This window comes from Oncorhynchus nerka, linkage group LG5 (genome assembly GCF_034236695.1).
Source record: "Oncorhynchus nerka isolate Pitt River linkage group LG5, Oner_Uvic_2.0, whole genome shotgun sequence".
Classification (NCBI taxonomy): Eukaryota; Metazoa; Chordata; class Actinopteri; order Salmoniformes; family Salmonidae; genus Oncorhynchus; species Oncorhynchus nerka.
In genome coordinates, this window is record NC_088400.1 from 163186 (window position 1) to 185442 (window position 22257).

At 46.9% G+C, this 22257-nt stretch overlaps 1 pseudogene; it reads left to right on the top strand.

Moving 5' to 3' along the window:
- Positions 1–22257, top strand: part of LOC135571838 (uncharacterized) — a 177165-nt pseudogene that overhangs the window by 153384 nt on the left and 1524 nt on the right.

Consider the following 22257-nt stretch of genomic DNA (forward strand, 5'->3'; position numbering starts at 1 on the left):
TCAGTAACATCAGGTGTCTCAGTAACATCAGGTGTCTCAGTAACATCAGGTGTCTCAGTAACATCAGGTGGTGTCTCAGTAACATCAGGTGTCTCAGTAACATCAGTAACATCAGGTGTCTCAGTAACATCAGGTGTCTCAGTAACATCAGGTGTCTCAGTAACATCAGGTGTCTCAGTAACATCAGGTGTCTCAGTAACATCAGGTGTCTCAGTAACATCAGGTGTCTCAGTAACATCAGGTGTCTCAGTAACATCAGGTGTCTCAGTAACATCAGGTGTCTCAGTAACATCAGGTGTCTCAGTAACATCAGGTGTCTCAGTAACATCAGGTGTCTCAGTAACATCAGGTGACTCAGTAACATCAGGTGTCTCAGTAACATCAGGTGTCTCAGTAACATCAGGTGTCTCAGTAACATCAGGTGTCTCAGTAACATCAGGTGTCTCAGTAACATCAGGTGTCTCAGTAACATCAGTAACATCAGGTGTCTCAGTAACATCAGGTGTCTCAGTAACATCAGGTGTCTCAGTAACATCAGGTGTCTCAGTAACATCAGGTGTCTCAGTAACATCAGGTGTCTCAGTAACATCAGGTGTCTCAGTAACATCAGGTGTCTCAGTAACATCAGGTGTCTCAGTAACATCAGGTGTCTCAGTAACATCAGGTGTCTCAATAACATCAGGTGTCTCAGTAACATCAGGTGTCTCAGTAACATCAGGTGTCTCAGTAACATCAGGTGTCTCAGTAACATCAGGTGTCTCAGTAACATCAGGTGTCTCAGTAACATCAGGTGTCTCAGTAACATCAGTAACATCAGGTGTCTCAGTAACATCAGGTGTCTCAGTAACATCAGGTGTCTCAGTAACATCAGGTGTCTCAGTAACATCAGGTGTCTCAGTAACATCAGGTGTCTCAGTAACATCAGGTGTCTCAGTAACATCAGGTGTCTCAGTAACATCAGGTGTCTCAGTAACATCAGGTGTCTCAGTAACATCAGGTGTCTCAGTAACATCAGGTGTCTCAGTAACATCAGGTGATCAGGTGTCTCAGTAACATCAGTAACATCAGGTGTCTCAGTAACATCAGGTGTCTCAGTAACATCAGGTGTCTCAGTAACATCAGGTGTCTCAGTAACATCAGGTGTCTCAGTAACATCAGGTGTCTCAGTAACATCAGGTGTCTCAGTAACATCAGTAACATCAGGTGTCTCAGTAACATCAGGTGTCTCAGTAACATCAGGTGTCTCAGTAACATCAGTAACATCAGGTGTCTCAGTAACATCAGGTGTCTCAGTAACATCAGGTGTCTCAGTAACATCAGGTGTCTCAGTAACATCAGGTGTCTCAGTAACATCAGGTGTCTCAGTAACATCAGGTGTCTCAACATCAGGTGTCTCAGTAACATCAGGTGTCTCAGTAACATCAGGTAACATCAGGTGTCTCAGTAACATCAGGTGTCTCAGTAACATCAGGTGTCTCAGTAACATCAGGTGTCTCAGTAACATCAGGTGTCTCAGTAACATCAGGTGTCTCAGTAACATCAGGTGTCTCAGTAACATCAGGTGTCTCAGTAACATCAGGTGTCTCAGTAACATCAGGTGTCTCAGTAACATCAGGTGTCTCAGTAACATCAGGTGTCTCAGTAACATCAGGTGTCTCAGTAACATCAGGTGTCTCAGTAACATCAGGTGTCTCAGTAACATCAGGTGTCTCAGTAACATCAGGTGTCTCAGTAACATCAGGTGTCTCAGTAACATCAGGTGTCTCAGTAACATCAGGTGTCTCAGTAACATCAGTAACATCAGGTGTCTCAGTAACATCAGGTGTCTCAGTAACATCAGGTGTCTCAGTAACATCAGGTGTCTCAGTAACATCAGGTGTCTCAGTAACATCAGGTGTCTCAGTAACATCAGGTGTCTCAGTAACATCAGGTGTCTCAGTAACATCAGGTGTCTCAGTAACATCAGGTGTCTCAGTAACATCAGTAACATCAGGTGTCTCAGTAACATCAGGTGTCTCAGTAACATCAGGTGTCTCAGTAACATCAGGTGTCTCAGTAACATCAGGTGTCTCAGTAACATCAGGTGTCTCAGTAACATCAGGTGTCTCAGTAACATCAGGTGTCTCAGTAACATCAGGTGTCTCAGTAACATCAGGTGTCTCAGTAACATCAGGTGTCTCAGTAACATCAGGTGTCTCAGTAACATCAGGTGTCTCAGTAACATCAGTAACATCAGGTGTCTCAGTAACATCAGGTGTCTCAGTAACATCAGGTGTCTCAGTAACATCAGGTGTCTCAGTAACATCAGGTGTCTCAGTAACATCAGGTGTCTCAGTAACATCAGGTGTCTCAGTAACATCAGGTGTCTCAGTAACATCAGGTGTCTCAGTAACATCAGGTGTCTCAGTAACATCAGGTGTCTCAGTAACATCAGGTGTCTCAGTAACATCAGGTGTCTCAGTAACATCAGGTGTCTCAGTAACATCAGGTGTCTCAGTAACATCAGGTGTCTCAGTAACATCAGGTGTCTCAGTAACATCAGGTGTCTCAGTAACATCAGGTGTCTCAGTAACATCAGGTGTCTCAGTAACATCAGGTGTCTCAGTAACATCAGGTGTCTCAGTAACATCAGGTGTCTCAGTAACATCAGGTGTCTCAGTAACATCAGGTGTCTCAGTAACATCAGGTGTCTCAGTAACATCAGGTGTCTCAGTAACATCAGGTGTCTCAGTAACATCAGGTGTCTCAGTAACATCAGGTGTCTCAGTAACATCAGGTGTCTCAGTAACATCAGGTGTCTCAGTAACATCAGGTGTCTCAGTAACATCAGGTGTCTCAGTAACATCAGGTGTCTCAGTAACATCAGGTGTCTCAGTAACATCAGGTGTCTCAGTAACATCAGGTGTCTCAGTAACATCAGGTGTCTCAGTAACATCAGGTGTCTCAGTAACATCAGGTGTCTCAGTAACATCAGGTGTCTCAGTAACATCAGGTGTCTCAGTAACATCAGGTGTCTCAGTAACATCAGGTGTCTCAGTAACATCAGGTGTCTCAGTAACATCAGGTAACATCAGGTGTCTCAGTAACATCAGTAACATCAGGTGTCTCAGTAACATCAGGTGTCTCAGTAACATCAGGTGTCTCAGTAACATCAGGTGTCTCAGTAACATCAGGTGTCTCAGTAACATCAGTAACATCAGGTGTCTCAGTAACATCAGGTGTCTCAGTAACATCAGGTGTCTCAGTAACATCAGGTGTCTCAGTAACATCAGGTGTCTCAGTAACATCAGGTGTCTCAGTAACATCAGGTGTCATCAGGTGTCAGTAACATCAGGTGTCTCAGTAACATCAGTAACATCAGGTGTCTCAGTAACATCAGTAACATCAGGTGTCTCAGTAACATCAGGTGTCTCAGTAACATCAGGTGTCTCAGTAACATCAGGTGTCTCAGTAACATCAGTAACATCAGGTGTCTCAGTAACATCAGGTGTCTCAGTAACATCAGGTGTCTCAGTAACATCAGGTGTCTCAGTAACATCAGGTGTCTCAGTAACATCAGGTGTCTCAGTAACATCAGGTGTCTCAGTAACATCAGGTGTCTCAGTAACATCAGGTGTCTCAGTAACATCAGGTGTCTCAGTAACATCAGGTGTCTCAGTAACATCAGGTGTCTCAGTAACATCAGGTGTCTCAGTAACATCAGGTGTCTCAGTAACATCAGGTGTCTCAGTAACATCAGGTGTCTCAGTAACATCAGGTGTCTCAGTAACATCAGGTGTCTCAGTAACATCAGGTGTCTCAGTAACATCAGGTGTCTCAGTAACATCAGGTGTCTCAGTAACATCAGGTGTCTCAGTAACATCAGGTGTCTCAGTAACATCAGGTGTCTCAGTAACATCAGGTGTCTCAGTAACATCAGGTGTCTCAGTAACATCAGTAACATCAGGTGTCTCAGTAACATCAGGTGTCTCAGTAACATCAGGTGTCTCAGTAACATCAGGTGTCTCAGTAACATCAGGTGTCTCAGTAACATCAGGTGTCTCAGTAACATCAGTAACATCAGGTGTCTCAGTAACATCAGGTGTCTCAGTAACATCAGGTGTCTCAGTAACATCAGGTGTCTCAGTAACATCAGGTGTCTCAGTAACATCAGGTGTCTCAGTAACATCAGGTGTCTCAGTAACATCAGGTGTCTCAGTAACATCAGGTGTCTCAGTAACATCAGGTGTCTCAGTAACATCAGGTGTCTCAGTAACATCAGTAACATCAGGTGTCTCAGTAACATCAGTAACATCAGGTGTCTCAGTAACATCAGGTGTCTCAGTAACATCAGGTGTCTCAGTAACATCAGGTGTCTCAATAACATCAGGTGTCTCAGTAACATCAGGTGTCTCAGTAACATCAGGTGTCTCAGTAACGTCAGTAACATCAGGTGTCTCAGTAACATCAGGTGTCTCAATAACATCAGGTGTCTCAGTAACATCAGGTGTCTCAAACATCAGGTGTCTCAGTAACATCAGGTGTCTCAGTCACAGTAACATCAGGTGTCTCAGTAACATCAGGTGTCTCAGTAACATCAGGTGTCTCAGTAACATCAGGTGTCTCAGTAACATCAGGTGTCTCAGTAACATCAGGTGTCTCAGTAACATCAGGTGTCTCAGTAACATCAGTAACATCAGGTGTCTCAGTAACATCAGGTGTCTCAGTAACATCAGGTGTCTCAGTAACATCAGGTGTCTCAGTAACATCAGGTGTCTCAGTAACATCAGGTGTCTCTGTAACATCAATAACATCAGGTGACTCAGTAACATCAGGTGTCTCAGTAACATCAGGTGTCTCAGTAACATCAGGTGTCTCAGTAACATCAGGTGTCTCAGTAACATCAGGTGTCTCAGTAACATCAGGTGTCTCAGTAACATCAGGTGTCTCAGTAACATCAGGTGTCTCAGTAACATCAGGTGTCTCAGTAACATCAGGTGTCTCAGTAACATCAGTAACATCAGGTGTCTCAGTAACATCAGGTGTCTCAGTAACATCAGGTGTCTCAGTAACATCAGGTGTCTCAGTAACATCAGGTGTCTCAGTAACATCAGGTGTCTCAGTAACATCAGGTGTCTCAGTAACATCAGTAACATCAGGTGTCTCAGTAACATCAGGTGTCTCAGTAACATCAGGTGTCTCAGTAACATCAGGTGTCTCAGTAACATCAGGTGTCTCAGTAACATCAGGTGTCTCAGTAACATCAGGTGTCTCAGTAACATCAGGTGTCTCAGTAACATCAGGTGTCTCAGTAACATCAGGTGTCTCAGTAACATCAGGTGTCTCAGTAACATCAGGTAACATCAGGTGTCTCAGTAACATCAGGTGTCTCAGTAACATCAGGTGTCTCAGTAACATCAGGTGTCTCAGTAACATCAGGTGTCTCAGTAACATCAGGTGTCTCAGTAACATCAGGTGTCTCAGTAACATCAGGTGTCTCAGTAACATCAGGTGTCTCAGTAACATCAGGTGTCTCAGTAACATCAGGTGTCTCAGTAACATCAGGTGTCTCAGTAACATCAGGTGTCTCGGTAACATCAGTAACATCAGGTGTCTCAGTAACATCAGGTGTCTCAGTAACATCAGTAACATCAGGTGTCTCAGTAACATCAGGTGTCTCAGTAACATCAGGTGTCTCAGTAACATCAGGTGTCTCAGTAACATCAGGTGTCTCAGTAACATCAGGTGTCTCAGTAACATCAGGTGTCTCAGTAACATCAGGTGTCTCAGTAACATCAGGTGTCTCAGTAACATCAGGTGTCTCAGTAACATCAGTAACATCAGGTGTCTCAGTAACATCAGGTGTCTCAGTAACATCAGGTGTCTCAGTAACATCAGGTGTCTCAGTAACATCAGGTGTCTCAGTAACATCAGGTGTCTCAGTAACATCAGGTGTCTCAGTAACATCAGGTGTCTCAGTAACATCAGGTGTCTCAGTAACATCAGGTGTCTCAGTAACATCAGGTGTCTCAGTAACATCAGGTGTCTCAGTAACATCAGGTGTCTCAGTAACATCAGGTGTCTCAGTAACATCAGGTGTCTCAGTAACATCAGGTGTCTCAGTAACATCAGTAACATCAGGTGTCTCAGTAACATCAGGTGTCTCAGTAACATCAGGTGTCTCAGTAACATCAGGTGTCTCAGTAACATCAGTAACATCAGGTGTCTCAGTAACATCAGGTAACATCAGGTGTCTCAGTAACATCAGGTGTCTCAGTAACATCAGGTGTCTCAGTAACATCAGGTGTCTCAGTAACATCAGTAACATCAGGTGTCTCAGTAACATCAGGTGTCTCAGTAACATCAGGTGTCTCAGTAACATCAGGTGTCTCAGTAACATCAGGTGTCTCAATAACATCAGGTGTCTCAGTAACATCAGGTGTCTCAGTAACATCAGGTGTCTCAGTAACATCAGGTGTCTCAGTAACATCAGTAACATCAGGTGTCTCAGTAACATCAGGTGTCTCAGTAACATCAGGTGTCTCAGTAACATCAGGTGTCTCAGTAACATCAGTAACATCAGGTGTCTCAGTAACATCAGGTGTCTCAGTAACATCAGGTGTCTCAGTAACATCAGGTGTCTCAGTAACATCAGGTGTCTCAGTAACATCAGGTGTCTCAGTAACATCAGGTGTCTCAGTAACATCAGGTGTCTCAGTAACATCAGGTGTCTCAGTAACATCAGGTGTCTCAGTAACATCAGGTGTCTCAGTAACATCAGGTGTCTCAGTAACATCAGGTGTCTCAGTAACATCAGGTGTCTCAACATCAGTAACATCAGGTGTCTCAGTAACATCAGGTGTCTCAGTAACTCAGTAACATCAGGTGTCTCAGTAACATCAGGTGTCTCAGTAACATCAGGTGTCTCAGTAACATCAGGTGTCTCAGTAACATCAGGTGTCTCAGTAACATCAGGTGTCTCAGTAACATCAGGTGTCTCAGTAACATCAGGTGTCTCAGTAACATCAGGTGTCTCAGTAACATCAGGTGTCTCAGTAACACATCAGGTGTCTCAGTAACATCAGGTGTCTCATCAGTAACATCAGGTGTCTCAGTAACATCAGGTGTCTCAGTAACATCAGGTGTCTCAGTAACATCAGGTGTCTCAGTAACATCAGGTGTCTCAGTAACATCAGGTGTCTCAGTAACATCAGGTGTCTCAGTAACATCAGGTGTCTCAGTAACATCAGGTGTCTCAGTAACATCAGGTGTCTCAGTAACATCAGGTGTCTCAAACATCAGGTGTCTCAGTAACATCAGGTGTCTCAGTAACATCAGGTGTCTCAGTAACATCAGGTGTCTCAGTAACATCAGGTGTCTCAGTAACATCAGGTGTCTCAGTAACATCAGGTGTCTCAGTAACATCAGGTGTCTCAGTAACATCAGGTGTCTCAGTAACATCAGGTGTCTCAGTAACATCAGGTGTCTCAGTAACATCAGGTGTCTCAGTAACATCAGGTGTCTCAGTAACATCAGGTGTCTCAGTAACATCAGGTGTCTCAGTAACATCAGTAACATCAGGTGTCTCAGTAACATCAGGTGTCTCAGTAACATCAGGTGTCTCAGTAACATCAGGTGTCTCAGTAACATCAGGTGTCTCAGTAACATCAGGTGTCTCAGTAACATCAGGTGTCTCAGTAACATCAGGTGTCTCAGTAACATCAGGTGTCTCAGTAACATCAGGTGTCTCAGTAACATCAGGTGTCTCAGTAACATCAGGTGTCTCAGTAACATCAGGTGTCTCAGTAACATCAGTAACATCAGGTGTCTCAGTAACATCAGGTGTCTCAGTAACATCAGGTGTCTCAGTAACATCAGGTGTCTCAGTAACATCAGGTGTCTCAGTAACATCAGGTGTCTCAAACATCAGGTGTCTCAGTAACATCAGGTGTCTCAGTAACATCAGGTGTCTCAGTAACATCAGGTGTCTCAGTAACATCAGGTGTCTCAGTAACATCAGGTGTCTCAGTAACATCAGGTGTCTCAGTAACTCAGTAACATCAGGTGTCTCAGTAACATCAGGTGTCTCAGTAACATCAGGTGTCTCAGTAACATCAGGTGTCTCAGTAACATCAGGTGTCTCAGTAACATCAGTAACATCAGGTGTCTCAGTAACATCAGGTGTCTCAGTAACATCAGGTGTCTCAGTAACATCAGTAACATCAGGTGTCTCAGTAACATCAGGTGTCTCAGTAACATCAGGTGTCTCAGTAACATCAGGTGTCTCAGTAACATCAGGTGTCTCAGTAACATCAGGTGTCTCAGTAACATCAGGTGTCTCAGTAACATCAGGTGTCTCAGTAACATCAGGTGTCTCAGTAACATCAGGTGTCTCAGTAACATCAGGTGTCTCAGTAACATCAGGTGTCTCAGTAACATCAGGTGTCTCAGTAACATCAGGTGTCTCAAACATCAGGTGTCTCAGTAACATCAGGTGTCTCAAACATCAGGTGTCTCAGTAACATCAGGTGTCTCAGTAACATCAGGTGTCTCAGTAACATCAGGTGTCTCAGTAACATCAGGTGTCTCAGTAACATCAGGTGTCTCAGTAACATCAGGTGTCTCAGTAACATCAGTAACATCAGGTGTCTCAGTAACATCAGGTGTCTCAGTAACATCAGGTGTCTCAGTAACATCAGGTGTCTCAGTAACATCAGTAACATCAGGTGTCTCAGTAACATCAGGTGTCTCAGTAACATCAGGTGTCTCAGTAACATCAGGTGTCTCAGTAACATCAGGTGTCTCAGTAACATCAGGTGTCTCAGTAACATCAGTAACATCAGTAACATCAGGTGTCTCAGTAACATCAGGTGTCTCAGTAACATCAGGTGTCTCAGTAACATCAGGTGTCTCAGTAACATCAGGTGTCTCAGTAACATCAGGTGTCTCAGTAACATCAGGTGTCTCAGTAACATCAGGTGTCTCAGTAACATCAGGTGTCTCAGTAACATCAGTAACATCAGGTGTCTCAGTAACATCAGTAACATCAGGTGTCTCAGTAACATCAGGTGTCTCAGTAACATCAGGTGTCTCAGTAACATCAGGTGTCTCAGTAACATCAGTAACATCAGGTGTCTCAGTAACATCAGGTGTCTCAGTAACATCAGGTGTCTCAGCAACATCAGGTGTCTCAGTAACATCAGGTGTCTCAGTAACATCAGGTGTCTCAGTAACATCAGTAACATCAGGTGTCTCAGTAACATCAGGTGTCTCGGTAACATCAGGTGTCTCAGTAACATCAGGTGTCTCAGTAACATCAGGTGTCTCAGTAACATCAGGTGTCTCAGTAACATCAGGTGTCTCAGTAACATCAGGTGTCTCAGTAACATCAGGTGTCTCAGTAACATCAGGTGTCTCAGTAACATCAGGTGTCTCAGTAACATCAGGTGTCTCAGTAACATCAGGTGTCTCAATAACATCAGGTGTCTCAGTAACATCAGGTGTCTCAGTAACATCAGGTGTCTCAGTAACATCAGCAACATCAGGTGTCTCAGTAACATCAGGTGTCTCAGTAACATCAGGTGTCTCAGTAACATCAGGTGTCTCAGTAACATCAGGTGTCTCAGTAACATCAGGTGTCTCAGTAACATCAGGTGTCTCAGTAACATCAGGTGTCTCAGTAACATCAGTAACATCAGGTGTCTCAGTAACATCAGGTGTCTCAGTAACATCAGGTGTCTCAGTAACATCAGGTGTCTCAGTAACATCAGGTGTCTCAGTAACATCAGGTGTCTCAGTAACATCAGGTGTCTCAGTAACATCAGGTGTCTCAGTAACATCAGGTGTCTCAGTAACATCAGGTGTCTCAGTAACATCAGGTGTCTCAAACATCAGGTGTCTCAGTAACATCAGGTGTCTCAGTAACATCAGGTGTCTCAGTAACATCAGGTGTCTCAGTAACATCAGGTGTCTCAGTAACATCAGGTGTCTCAGTAACATCAGGTGTCTCAGTAACATCAGGTGTCTCAGTAACATCAGGTGTCTCAGTAACATCAGGTGTCTCAGTAACATCAGGTGTCTCAGTAACATCAGGTGTCTCAGTAACATCAGGTGTCTCAGTAACATCAGGTGTCTCAGTAACATCAGGTGTCTCAGTAACATCAGGTGTCTCAGTAACATCAGGTGTCTCAGTAACATCAGGTGTCTCAGTAACATCAGGTGTCTCAGTAACATCAGGTGTCTCAGTAACATCAGGTGTCTCAGTAACATCAGGTGTCTCAGTAACATCAGGTGTCTCAGTAACATCAGGTGTCTCAGTAACATCAGGTGTCTCAGTAACATCAGGTGTCTCAGTAACATCAGGTGTCTCAGTAACATCAGGTGTCTCAGTAACATCAGGTGTCTCAGTAACATCAGGTGTCTCAGTAACATCAGTAACATCAGGTGTCTCAGTAACATCAGGTGTCTCAGTAACATCAGGTGTCTCAGTAACATCAGGTGTCTCAGTAACATCAGGTGTCTCAATAACATCAGGTGTCTCAGTAACATCAGGTGTCTCAGTAACATCAGGTGTCTCAGTAACATCAGGTGTCTCAGTAACATCAGTAACATCAGTGTCTCAGTAACATCAGGGTGTCTCAGTAACATCAGGTGTCTCAGTAACATCAGGTGTCTCAGTAACATCAGGTGTCTCAGTGTCATCAGTAACATCAGGTGTCTCAGTAACATCAGGTGTCTCAGTAACATCAGGTGTCTCAGTAACATCAGGTGTCTCAGTAACATCAGGTGTCTCAGTAACATCAGGTGTCTCAGTAACATCAGGTGTCTCAGTAACATCAGGTGTCTCAGTAACATCAGGTGTCTCAGTAACATCAGGTGTCTCAGTAACATCAGTAACATCAGTGTCTCAGTAACATCAGGTGTCTCAGTAACATCAGGTGTCTCAGTAACATCAGGTGTCTCAGTAACATCAGGTGTCTCAGTAACATCAGGTGTCTCAGTAACATCAGGTGTCTCAGTAACATCAGTAACATCAGGTGTCTCAGTAACATCAGGTGTCTCAGTAACATCAGGTGTCTCAGTAACATCAGGTGTCTCAGTAACATCAGGTGTCTCAGTAACATCAGGTGTCTCAGTAACATCAGGTGTCTCAGTAACATCAGTAATGTCATCAGGTGTCTCAGTAACATCAGGTGTCTCAGTAACATCAGGTGTCTCAGTAACATCAGGTGTCTCAGTAACATCAGGTGTCTCAGTAACATCAGGTGTCTCAGTAACATCAGGTGTCTCAGTAACATCAGGTGTCTCAACATCAGTAACATCAGGTGTCAGGTAACATCAGGTGTCAGGTGTCAGTAACATCAGGTGTCTCAGTAACATCAGGTGTCTCAGTAACATCAGGTGTCTCAGTAACATCAGGTGTCTCAGTAACATCAGGTGTCTCAGTAACATCAGGTGTCTCAGTAACATCAGTAACATCAGGTGTCTCAGTAACATCAGGTGTCTCAGTAACATCAGGTGTCTCAGTAACATCAGGTGTCTCAGTAACATCAATAACATCAGGTGACTCAGTAACATCAGGTGTCTCAGTAACATCAGGTGTCTCAATAACATCAGGTGTCTCAGTAACATCAGGTGTCTCAGTAACATCAGGTGTCTCAGTAACATCAGGTGTCTCAGTAACATCAGGTGTCTCAGTAACATCAGGTGTCTCAGTAACATCAGGTGTCTCAGTAACATCAGGTGTCTCAGTAACATCAGGTGTCTCAGTAACATCAGGTGTATCAGTAACATCAGGTGTCTCAGTAACATCAGGTGTCTCAGTAACATCAGGTGTCTCAGTAACATCAGGTGTCTCAGTAACATCAGGTGTCTCAGTAACATCAGGTGTCTCAGTAACATCAGGTGTCTCAGTAACATCAGTAACATCAGGTGTCTCAGTAACATCAGGTGTCTCAGTAACATCAGGTGTCTCAGTAACATCAGGTGTCTCAGTAACATCAGGTGTCTCAGTAACATCAGGTGTCTCAGTAACATCAGGTGTCTCAGTAACATCAGGTGTCTCAGTAACATCAGGTGTCTCAGTAACATCAGGTGTCTCAGTAACATCAGGTGTCTCAGTAACATCAGGTGTCTCAGTCTCAGTAACATCAGGTGTCTCAGTAACATCAGGTGTCTCAGTAACATCAGTAACATCAGGTGTCTCAGTAACATCAGGTGTCTCAGTAACATCAGGTGTCTCAGTAACATCAGGTGTCTCAGTAACATCAGGTGTCTCAGTAACATCAGGTGTCTCAGTAACATCAGGTGTCTCAGTAACATCAGGTGTCTCAGTAACATCAGGTGTCTCAGTAACATCAGGTGTCTCAGTAACATCAGGTGTCTCAGTAACATCAGGTGTCTCAGTAACATCAGGTGTCTCAGTAACATCAGGTGTCTCAGTAACATCAGGTGTCTCAGTAACATCAGTAACATCAGGTGTCTCAGTAACATCAGGTGTCTCAGTAACATCAGGTGTCTCAGTAACATCAGGTGTCTCAGTAACATCAGGTGTCTCAGTAACATCAGGTGTCTCAGTCTCAGTAACATCAGGTGTCTCAGTAACATCAGGTGTCTCAGTAACATCAGGTGTCTCAGTAACATCAGTAACATCAGGTGTCTCAGTAACATCAGGTGTCTCAGTAACATCAGGTGTCTCAGTAACATCAGTAACATCAGGTGTCTCAGTAACATCAGGTGTCTCAGTAACATCAGGTGTCTCAGTAACATCAGGTGTCTCAGTAACATCAGGTGTCTCGGTAACATCAGGTGTCTCGGTAACATCAGTTGTCTCAGTAACATCAGTAACATCAGGTGTCTCAGTAACATCAGTAACATCAGTTGTCTCAGTAACATCAGTAACATCAGGTGTCTCAGTAACATCAGGTGTCTCAGTAACATCAGGTGTCTCAGTAACATCAGTAACATCAGGTGTCTCAGTAACATCAGGTGTCTCAGTAACATCAGGTGTCTCAGTAACATCAGGTGTCTCAGTAACATCAGGTGTCTAACATCAGGTGTCTCAGTAACATCAGGTGTCTCAGTAACATCAGGTGTCTCAGTAACATCAGTAACATCAGGTGTCTCAGTAACATCAGGTGTCTCAGTAACATCAGGTGTCTCAGTAACATCAGGTGTCTCAGTAACATCAGTAACATCAGGTGTCTCAGTAACATCAGGTGTCTCAGTAACATCAGGTGATGTCTCCTCCAATTCTAAAATCAGTAAATCAGATGTGTTGTTCCTCTTCAGGCTGGCTAGAGATCAGTAGAGCAGAAGACGACAACTTTGGATGATATTTGAATAACCAATCAAAGCCAAGACGAAATTGAGTGTGACTTCCAGTTGGCTGGCACGTCCAATTAACTCCAGGGCACAGAGCGACGTGATTGGCAGCCGGTTGACTCCTCATTAGGAGGCTTGTTAAGGAGAGGTGGAAACGGTCCAATCAGAAGAAAGGTCACTATGACTTCAAAACAACTCCCGCTCTCCCTCCACTCCCTCCCCTTCCTCTCTGTTCCACACTCCCCCTAACCCCTCCACACACCCTAGAGCTGTATACTGTACCTGCCACTAAAAAAAAATAGGGAATTGTGAATCCAACATGCCAAACGTCCTACAAGCTCTGATCTGTTCTAACCTCAACCCTGGTAGAGAGAGACCAGCCAGGCACTGTGCAGGTCTGTCCTAACTTCAGCCCTGCTGCTAGAGAGAGAGAGACCAGCCAGGCAATGTGCAGGTCTGTTTTAACCTCAGCCCTGCTAGAGAGAGACCAGCCAGGCACTGTGCAGGTCTATTTTAACCTCAGCCCTGCTAGAGAGAGAGAGACCAGCCAGGCACTGTGCAGGCATGTCCTAACTTCAGCCCTGCTGCTAGAGATAGAGAGACCAGCCAGGCAATGTGCAGGTCTGTTTTAACCTCAGCCCTGCTAGAGAGAGACCAGCCAGGCACTGTGCAGGTCTGTTTTAACCTCATCCCTGCTGGAGAGAGACCAGCCAGGCACTGTGCAGGTCTATTTTAACCTCAGCCCTGCTAGAGAGAGAGAGACCAGCCAGGCACTGTGCAGGCATGTCCTAACTTCAGCCCTGCTGCTAGAGATAGAGAGACCAGCCAGGCAATGTGCAGGTCTGTTTTAACCTCAGCCCTGCTAGAGAGAGATCAGCCAGGCACTGTGCAGGTCTGTTTTAACCTCAGCCCTGATAGAGAGAGACCTGCCAGGCACTGTGCAGGTCTGTTTTAACCTCAGCCCTGCTAGAGAGAGAGAGAGACCAGCCAGGCACTGTGCAGGTGTGTTCTAACCTCAGCCCTGCTAGACAGAGACCAGCCAGGCACTGTGCAGGTGTGTTCTAACCTCAGCCCTGCTAGAGAGAGACCAGCCAGGCACTGTGCAGGTCTATTCTAACCTCAGCCCTGCTAGAGAGAGACCAGCCAGGCACTGTGCAGGTCTGTTTTAACCTCAGCCCTGCTAGAGAGAGAGAGAGACCAGCCAGGCACTGTGCAGGTGTGTTCTAACCTCAGCCCTGCTAGACAGAGACCAGCCAGGCACTGTGCAGGTGTGTTCTAACCTCAGCCCTGCTAGAGAGAGACCAGCCAGGCACTGTGCAGGTCTATTCTAACCTCAGCCCTGCTAGAGAGAGACCAGCCAGGCACTGTGCAGGTCTATTCTAACCTCATGCCTGCTAGAGAGAGACCAGCCAGGCACTGTGCAGGTGTATTTTAACCTCAGCCCTGCTAGACAGAGACCAGCCAGGCACTGTGCAGGTCTATTCTAACCTCAGCCCTGCTAGAGAGAGAGAGACCACCCAGGCAATGTGCAGGTCTATTCTAACCTCAGCCCTGCTAGATAGAGAGAGACCAGGCAGGCACTGTGCCGGTCTGTTTTAACCTCAGCCCTGATGCTAGAGAGAGAGAGGCCAGCCAGGCACTGTGCAGGTCTTTTTAACCTCAACCCTGCTGCTAGAGAGAGAGAGACCAGCCAGGCACTGTGCAGGTCTGTTTTAACCTCAGCCCTTCTAGAGAGAAACCAGCCAGGCACTGTGCAGGTCTATTCTAACCTCAGCCCTGCTAGAGAGAGACCAGCCAGGCACTGTGCAGGTCTATTCTAACCTCAGCCCTGATAGAGAGAGACCAGCCAGGCACTGTGCATGTCTGTTTTAACCTCAGCCCTGCTAGAGAGAGAGAGAGACCAGCCAGACACTGTGCAGGTGTATTCTAACCTCAGACCTGCTAGAGAGAGACCAGCCAGGCACTGTGCAGGTGTATTCTAACCTCATGCCTGCTAGAGAGAGACCAGCCAGGCACTGTGCAGGTCTGTTTTAACCTCAGCCCTGCTGGAGAGAGACCAGCCAGGCACTGTGCAGGTCTATTTTAACCTCATCCCTGCTAGAGAGAGAGAGACCAGCCAGGCACTGTGCAGGTGTATTTTAACCTCAGCCCTGCTAGAGAGAGACCAGCCAGGCACTGTGCAGGTGTGTTCTAACCTCAGCCCTGCTAGAGAGAGACCAGCCAGGCACTGTGCAGGTGTGTTCTAACCTCAGCCCTGTTGGAGAGAGACCAGCCAGGCACTGTGCAGGTCTATTCTAACCTCAGCCCTGCCAGAGAGAGCGAGACCAGCCAGGCACTGTGCCGGTCTGTTTTAACCTCAGCCCTGCTAGAGAGAGACCAGCCAGGCACTGTGCAGGTCTATTCTAAACTCAGCCCTGCTAGAGAGATACCAGCCAGGCACTGTGCAGGTCTATTCTAACCTCAGCCCTGATAGAGAGAGACCTGCCAGGCACTGTGCAGGTCTGTTTTAACCTCAGCCCTGCTAGAGAGAGAGAGAGACCAGCCAGGCACTGTGCAGGTGTGTTCTAACCTCATGCCTGCTAGAGAGACACCAGCCAGGCACTGTGCAGGTCTGTTTTAACCTCAGCCCTGCTAGAGAGAGACCAGCCAGGCACTGTGCAGGTCTATTCTAACCTCAGCCCTGCTAGAGAGAGAGAGACCAGCCAGGCACTGTGCAGGTCTGTTCTAACCTCAGCCCTGCTAGAGAGAGACCAGCCAGGCACTGTGCAGGTCTATTCTAACCTCAGCCCTGATAGAGAGAGACCTGCCAGGCACTGTGCAGGTCTGTTTTAACCTCAGCCCTGCTAGAGAGAGAGAGAGACCAGCCAGGCACTGTGCAGGTGTGTTCTAACCTCAGCCCTGCTAGACAGAGACCAGCCAGGCACTGTGCAGGTGTGTTCTAACCTCAGCCCTGCTAGAGAGAGACCAGCCAGGCACTGTGCAGGTCTATTCTAACCTCAGCCCTGCTAGAGAGAGACCAGCCAGGCACTGTGCAGGTCTATTCTAACCTCATGCCTGCTAGAGAGAGACCAGCCAGGCACTGTGCAGGTGTATTTTAACCTCAGCCCTGCTAGACAGAGACCAGCCAGGCACTGTGCAGGTGTGTTCTAACCTCAGCCCTGTTGGAGAGAGACCAGCCAGGCACTGTGCAGGTCTATTCTAACCTCAGCCCTGCTAGAGAGAGACCAGCCAGGCACTGTGCAGGTCTGTTTTAACCTCAGCCCTGATGCTAGAGAGAGAGAGGCCAGCCAGGCACTGTGCAGGTCTTTTTAACCTCAACCCTGCTGCTAGAGAGAGAGAGACCAGCCAGGCACTGTGCAGGTCTGTTTTAACCTCAGCCCTTCTAGAGAGAAACCAGCCAGGCACTGTGCAGGTCTATTCTAACCTCAGCCCTGCTAGAGAGAGACCAGCCAGGCACTGTGCAGGTCTATTCTAACCTCAGCCCTGATAGAGAGAGACCAGCCAGGCACTGTGCAGGTGTGTTCTAACCTCAGCCCTGTTAGAGAGAGACCAGCCAGGCACTGTGCAGGTCTATTCAAACCTCAGCCCTGCTAGATAGAGAGAGACCAGGCAGGCACTGTGCCGGTCTGTTTTAACCTCAGCCCTGCTGCTAGAGAGAGAGAGACCAGCCAGGCACTGTGCAGGTCTATTCTAACCTCAGCCCTGATAGAGAGAGACCAGCCAGGCACTGTGCAGGTCTATTCTAACCTCAGCCCTGCTAGATAGAGAGAGACCAGCCAGGCACTGTGCATGTGTATTATAACCTCAGCCCTGCTAGAGAGAGACCAGCCAGGCACTATGCAGGTGTGTTCTAACCTCAGCCCTGCTAGAGAGAGACCAGCCAGGCACTGTGCAGGTGTGTTCTAACCTCAGCCCTGTTAGAGAGAGACCAGCCAGGCACTGTGCAGGTATATTCTAACCTCAGCCCTGCTAAAGAGAGAGAGACCAGCCAGGCACTGTGCAGGTGTCTTCTAACCTCATGCCTGCTAGAGAGAGACCAGCCAGGCACTGTGCAGGTCTGTTTTAACCTCAGCCCTGCTGGAGAGAGACCAGCCAGGCACTGTGCAGGTCTATTTTAACCTCATCCCTGCTAGAGAGAGAGAGACCAGCCAGGCACTGTGCAGGTGTATTTTAACCTCAGCCCTGCTAGAGAGAGACCAGCCAGGCCACTGTGCAGGTGTGTTCTAACCTCAGCCCTGCTAGAGAGAGAGAGACCAGCCAGGCACTGTGCAGGTCTGTTCTAACCTCAGCCCTGCTAGAGAGAGACCAGCCAGGCACTGTGCTGGTCTCTTCTAACCTCAGCCCTGCTAGAAAGAGACCAGCCAGGCACCATGTAGGTCTGTCTGTGTTATTGGATTCAGATGGGCTTGCTGAGGTTGTGCCAACCCTGGTCACTATGCCACACACTGTATATACACATATATATATATATATAGACACACACACCACACACACACACACACACACACACACACACACACACACACACACACACACACACACACACACACACACACACACACACACACACGCACACACACACACACACACACACACACTGGTCCTTAGAGCTGCGCATTTAGCAAGAAAATAACTCTGCCATGAAAACATAGCTTCTGATGGTGGGCTTTCTGGGACCTCGGGTGAGTATTTGTGGGGTGAGGGTTTGTGTGTGTGTGGGGGGGTAGAGAGTGGGTGGCACGTTAGGGGGGAGGGGGTAGAGAGTGGGTGGCACGTTAAGGGACTCCTTAGTAGTGTTCATCCTGTCCCAAGGCCCCAAAGACAGACCCAACTCTACACACACCGCTCAGCATCACTATCCAACCTAAAACAAACCATCAGGAGCTGTCAGAACCACTCAGCACTGAGACACAGACCGCCTGCTCTGTGTTTATAAACACACACACACAAACACACACACACACACACACACACACACACACACACACACACACACACACACACACACACACACACACACACACACACACACACACACACACACACACACATGGCTGCAGCAGAGAGCCTGCCTGCCCAGGGAATGCTGCTGGACATGCTCATAGTCTGGGCACGAACCTCCCTTCAGCGACACACTGCTATGGTTAAACACATGCACCCACACACACATACACACCCACACACACACTTCCCCACACATGGCTGTGGCAGAGAACCTCCCTTCAGCGACACACTGCTATGGTTACACACATGCACCCACACACACCCACACACACACCCACACACATACACACACACACAAACATGTACTACACCATCATCATCACCCCACATTATCTTCCTCACCTTCGTCAGAATTTTAATGATCGTCATCGACAGTCTCCCTTGTTGACTTATAAACAACATAACTAGCTTATGATTGTAGGACAGCGATTGGAATATAGTGATTGGAGGATAGTGATTGGAGGATAGTGATTGGAGGACAGTGATGTGAGGACAGTGATTGGACGATAGTGATTGGAGGACAGTGATTGGAGGACAGTGATTGGAGGACAGTGATTGGACGATAGTGATTGGAGGACAGTGATTGGAGGACAGTGATTGGAGGACAGTGATTGGACGATAGTGATTGGAGGACAGTGATTGGAGGATAGTGATTGGAGGACAGTGATTGGACAATAGTGATTGCAGGACAGTCAGCAAGATCACACCAGACAGTCTTCAGTATTTGACGTTTGTCCAGGTCCCAGAACATCGGGAGATGTATTCGATAACGTCCACTATGGCAAACCAAGCGTTTCAGCTCCTAGGATTGCGGGTTCAATCCCAGTGCTACACATTCTGCTTTTATCCTCATCCCAAACCTTAACCCTTACCTTAACCAGTCGGTATTAATGTATAAACTTAACCATCAAGTTGTTTCATAAAGGGAAACTGGCCCCTAGAACCATCTAGTCTGGTTATAAAGGGAAACTGGCCCCTAGAACCATCTTGTCTGGTTATAAAGGGAAACTGGCCCCTAGAACCATCTGGTCTGGTTATAAAGGGAAACTGGCCCCTAGAACCATCTTGTCTGGTTATAAATGGAAACTGGCCCCTAGAACCATCTTGTCTGGTCATAAAGGGAAACTGGCTCCTAGAACCATCTTGTCTGGTTATAAAGGGAAACTGGCCCCTAGAACCATCTTGTCTGGTCATAAAGGGAAACTGGCCCCTAGAACCATCTTGTCTGGTTATAAAGGGAAACTGGCCCCTAGAACCATCTTGTCTGGTCATAAAGGGAAACTGGCCCCTAGAACCATCTTGTCTGGTTATAAATGGAAACTGGCCCCTAGAACCATCTTGTCTGGTCATAAAGGGAAACTGGCTCCTAGAACCATCTTGTCTGGTTATAAAGGGAAACTGGCCCCTAGAACCATCTTGTCTGGTCATAAAGGGAAACTGGCCCCTAGAACCATCTTGTCTGGTTATAAAGGGAAACTGGCCCCTAGAACCATGTTGTCTGTTCATAAAGGGAAACTGGCCCCTAGAACCATCTTGTCTGGTCACAAAGGGAAACTGGCCCCTAGAACCATCTTGTCTGGTTATAAAGGGAAACTGGCCCCTAGAACCATCTTGTCTGGTCATAAATGGAAACTGGCCCCTAGAACCATCTTGTCTGGTTATAAAGGGAAACTGGCCCCTAGAACCATCTTGTCTGGTCATAAAGGGAAACTGGCCCCTAGAACCATCTTGTCTGGTTATAAAGGGAAACTGGCCCCTAGAACCATCTTGTCTGGTTATAAAGGGAAACTGGCCCCTAGAACCATCTTGTCTGGTTATAAAGGGAAACTGGCCCCTAGAACCATCTTGTCAGTTGGTGGTTGAAGATATCCCTCTAGTGGTGTGGGGGCTGTGCTTTGGCAAAGTGGGTGGGGTTATATCCTTCCTGTTTGGCCCTGTCCGGGGGTGTCCTCGGATGGGGCCACAGTGTCTCCTGACCCCTCCTGTCTCAGCCTCCAGTATTTATGCTGCAGTAGTTTATGTGTCGGGGGGCTGGGGTCAGTTTGTTATATCTGGAGTACTTCTCCTGTCCTATTCGGTGTCCTGTGTGAATCTAAGTGTGCGTTCTCTAATTCTCTCCTTCTCTCTTTCCTTCTCTCTCTCGGAGGACCTGAGCCCTAGGACCATGCCCCAGGACTACCTGACATGATGACTCCTTGCTGTCCCCAGTCCACCTGGCCATGCTGCTGCTCCAGTTTCAACTTCCACCTGACTGTGCTGCTGCTCCAGTTTCAACTGTTCTGCCTTATTATTATTCGACCATGCTGGTCATTTATGAACATTTGAACATCTTGGCCATGTTCTGTTATAATCTCCACCCGGCACAGCCAGAAGAGGACTGGCCACCCCACATAGCCTGGTTCCTCTCTAGGTTTCTTCCTAGGTTTTGGCCTTTCTAGGGAGTTTTTCCTAGCCAACGTGCTTCTACACCTGCATTGCTTGCTGTTTGGGGTTTTAGGCTGGGTCTCTGTACAGCACTTTGAGATATCAGCTGATGTACGAAGGGCTATATAAATAAATTTGATTTGATTTGATTTGTTTGGTCATAAAGAGAAACTGGCCCCTAGAACCATCTTGTCTGGTTATAAAGGGAAACTGGCCCCTAGAACCATCTTGTCTGGTCATAAAGGGAAACTGCCCCCCTAGAACCATCTGGTCTGGTTATAAATGGAAACTGGCTCCTAGAACCATCTTGTCTGGTTATAAAGGGAAACTGGCCCCTAGAACCATCTTGTCTGGTCATAAAGGGAAACTGGCCCCTAGAACGATCTTGTCTGGTCATAAAAGGAAACTGGCTCCTAGAACCATCTTGTCTGGTTATAAAGGGAAACTGGCCCCTAGAACCATCTTGTCTGGTCATAAAGGGAAACTGGCCCCTAGAACCATCTTGTCTGGTTATAAATGGAAACTGTCCCCTAGAACCATCTTGTCTGGTCATAAAGGGAAACTGGCTCCTAGAACCATCTTGTCTGGTTATAAAGGGAAACTGGCCGCTAGAACCATCTTGTCTGGTCATAAAGGGAAACTGGCCCCTAGAACCATCTTGTCTGGTTATAAAGGGAAACTGGCCCCTAGAACCATCTTGTCTGGTCATAAATGGAAACTGGCACCTAGAACCATCTTGTCTGGTTATAAAGGGAAACTGGCCCCTAGAACCATCTTGTCTGGTCATAAAGGGAAACTGGCCCCTAGAACCATCTTGTCTGGTCATAAATGGAAACTGGCCCCTAGAACCATCTTGTCTGGTTATAAAGGGAAACTGGCCCCTAGAACCATCTTGTCTGGTCATAAAGGGAAACTGGCCCCTAGAACCATCTTGTCTGGTCATAAAGGGAAACTGGCCCCTAGAACCATCTTGTCTGGTTATAAAGGGAAACTGGCCCCTAGAACCATCTTGTCAGTTGGTGGTTGAAGATATCCCTCTAGTGGTGTGGGGGCTGTGCTTTGGCGAAGTGGGTGGGGTTATATCCTTCCTGTTTGGCCCTGTCCGGGGGTGTCCTCGGATGGGGCCACAGTGTCTCCTGACCCCTCCTGTCTCAGCCTCCAGTATTTATGCTGCAGTAGTTTATGTGTCGGGGGGCTGGGGTCAGTTTGTTATATCTGGAGTACTTCTCCTGTCCTATTCGGTGTCCTGTGTGAATCTAAGTGTGCGTTCTCTAATTCTCTCCTTCTCTCTTTCTTTCTCTCTCTCGGAGGACCTGAGCCCTAGGACCATGCCCCAGGACTACCTGACATGATGACTCCTTGCTGTCCCCAGTCCACCTGGCCATGCTGCTGTTCCAGTTTCAACTGACCTGAGCCCTAGGACCATGCCCCAGGACTACCTGACATGATGACTCCTTGCTGTCCCCAGTCCACCTGGCCATGCTGCTGTTCCAGTTTCAACTGACCTGAGCCCTAGGACCATGCCCC